The sequence below is a fragment of the Montipora foliosa genome, chromosome 7 (genome assembly GCF_036669935.1).
Source record: "Montipora foliosa isolate CH-2021 chromosome 7, ASM3666993v2, whole genome shotgun sequence".
NCBI classification, from domain to species: domain Eukaryota; kingdom Metazoa; phylum Cnidaria; class Anthozoa; order Scleractinia; family Acroporidae; genus Montipora; species Montipora foliosa.
The window spans coordinates 22,898,946-22,901,445 of record NC_090875.1 but is presented as its reverse complement, the minus strand read 5'-3'; the positions used below and the strand labels follow the sequence as shown (position 1 = coordinate 22,901,445).

The following is a 2,500-nucleotide window of genomic DNA, read 5'->3' as shown; positions in this document are numbered from 1 at the left end:
ACTCGTGAGTCAGATAAAGTTTACTTTCATCCTATGACGTCACACGAATTACCTAAAATTGTTCAGTCATTTCCATCGACATTGTTTAACATCTATATCAATGACCTTCCTGGCATTCCAAGAGTATGCTCTGTGGAATCGTATGTGGACGATTCCAAACTTTATTTAACATTTCCATTAAAGGTGGCTAATACCGTTATGGCCCAGCTTTCAGAAGACCTAAAAAATATCGCTGCCTGGTGTTGTTCAAACAGTCTTTTAATAAATCCCCATAACACTAAGTTACTAGTATTTGGAACACGTCAGATGCTTGAGAAGGTGCCAAGTAATTTCAAAGCATCGCTTCTTGGTAAAAAAAATTGTTGCCGGTGTCTACTGCTAAGGATTTGGGTGTTGTTATCGATTCAAGTTTAAGCTTTAATGAGCATGTAACACAGACAGTTTCTAAATGTATCGCAAGCCTTAGCCAAATCAATTGCATGACTCTGCATTAGACAGAAAGATTCTAACCACTATAATTAACGCTCTAGTATTAAGTAGACTCTTCTATTGCTCCTGTGTATGGGGTAGTACATCTAAGAAGAACATTTATAAGCTACAGAAGGTCCAGAAATTTGGTGCACGCATTATCACATCATCAAGGAAGTACGATCATATAGACCTTATTCATAAATAGCGGTCACATTTATAATTCTTTTGTCCACGTGCAAATTAGCCTACCAAGCCTCATTTTAGAGCAAGAATTCTTTTCAATTCACTGTATGGTATCGAGGCTTGGTAGGCTAATTTGCACTTCGACAAAAGAATTATAAATTGGCCGCCATTTATGAATAAAGTCTATTCAACCAGTTTTTAAGGAGTTAGGCTGGTTTCCTGTTGAATCCATAGTCAAGCTTAAAGATGCCACGATGATGTTGAAGTGTACGAAAGGTTGAGCATCTAAATATCGTAGTGATAAATTCATCCGTCGATCAGGTGTTCACTCACGTAATACAAGGAAGAAATCTAAATTAAACATCCCTTTGTGCAAATCTGCAACTGGTCATCGTAGTTTCGTCTATAGAGCTACTACAATTTGGAACCATTTACCGGATGACACGAGAAAAATTCAAGATTTGAATGTCTTTATAAGATAGTATAAGGAAACGCTTATAAATGTCTATATTATTATTATCGTTTATTATACTTTTTGCTTTGTGCATAGAAACTTTTTATATTTTGTAATTAAGTTCTGAAAAGCCATTTTCGTAGTATTAAATTTAATAAAGTTTATTATAACAGGTCGTGAAAGCCGCGACGAAGATGTTGAGGTTGGCCGTGGGCAGGACGTTCACGTCAGCGTCTCCAGCCATGCCAAGAACTGGGTGATGCAAGTCTTGCAGAGAAACCGACATGCAGGGGAAGTCGCCGTCCTCGTTCTTGTTCGACGGGTTGGCCAGCAGCGTGTGTAACCCCGCTGCGGCGCCTTGACATGCTCGTTGTGGTTTTCGTCGCTTCTCACGTCGTTCTTGACGTGCCTGAGCCGGGATCTGTTTCCCTTGTAGGAAACACCGCTGCTCGCGACTGTCCACGCACCAGTTAAAGCATCGGCATGTTTGGATTCCGCAACGATGGGTTCGGATCTCCTTGGTACCCTGCAACAGAGGATGACACTCCTTGCATTTACGTCGAGTGGCACAGACCAAATGTTGGTCGGAGGTCACGGATTTGCCGACGATGCTCTTGGTCTTGTCATAGTCATAGTCCCATTCCCCCAAGGCATCAAATCCCATATTCCAAACGTTCTTGTGTCCCCAGGATAAATACAGAATCGTTCCGTGGGATAAATGGAAACATCTCTCCTCCCTCCACAACGTACTCTTTGTCCCGTCCGTGTAAATTTCCCGGCAGTGAGGACAGCTCCACTGCTCCCTATCAACCCACCAAGGAGAAGAGGCAGCCCACGTGGACGGGTTGATGACAACAACCGACTTCCGGCAAGAGGTCGGGGCGCAACGTACAGTCCCGCCGCCACTTTCTTTACGAGTTGCGCGGTACAAACTCCGGCTCCGTTGTTGGGTCGTACTCGGCGTCGTCCCCCAAGTCGACAAACTCGGCAGCGTCGGACTGAGACTGTTCCATCTGGCGTCCCTCGGGTCTCCTCATTCCTCGGTTGCACAAAACGGCAGTTAGACCTCCCACAAACACATAAGCAGCAGGTTAACACCTAATCTCGTACCCAGATCTCACTCTGTCACTGGAAATGTGAGATCTGGTAAAGTTCGACAGTACTCCATTTTTCATTGGCTACCAAAAAAAGGTTGCGGCAATGCAATCTACCCTCCGATTGGGTTATTTCGCGGAGCACTTAGTGAAGGTTGGTTTTCGCAAGCTCATGTGCTGTTTTGAATAAATGCCAGTTGTGCGGAGGAAAGTTTTGTTTTTTCCGACGCCGGATAAGCTTTACAGTTGAGGAAAATCAGTTTAAAAATTTGCGACGTTTGTGTAAATGGTACCGACG

The 2,500-nt window shown here is 43.6% G+C and overlaps 1 protein-coding gene across 2 annotated transcripts in view; it reads right to left on the bottom strand.

Moving 5' to 3' along the window:
* Window positions 1-2,500, bottom strand: part of LOC138010453 (MAM and LDL-receptor class A domain-containing protein 1-like) — a 30,360-nt gene that overhangs the window by 24,481 nt on the left and 3,379 nt on the right. The window lies entirely within an intron of this gene.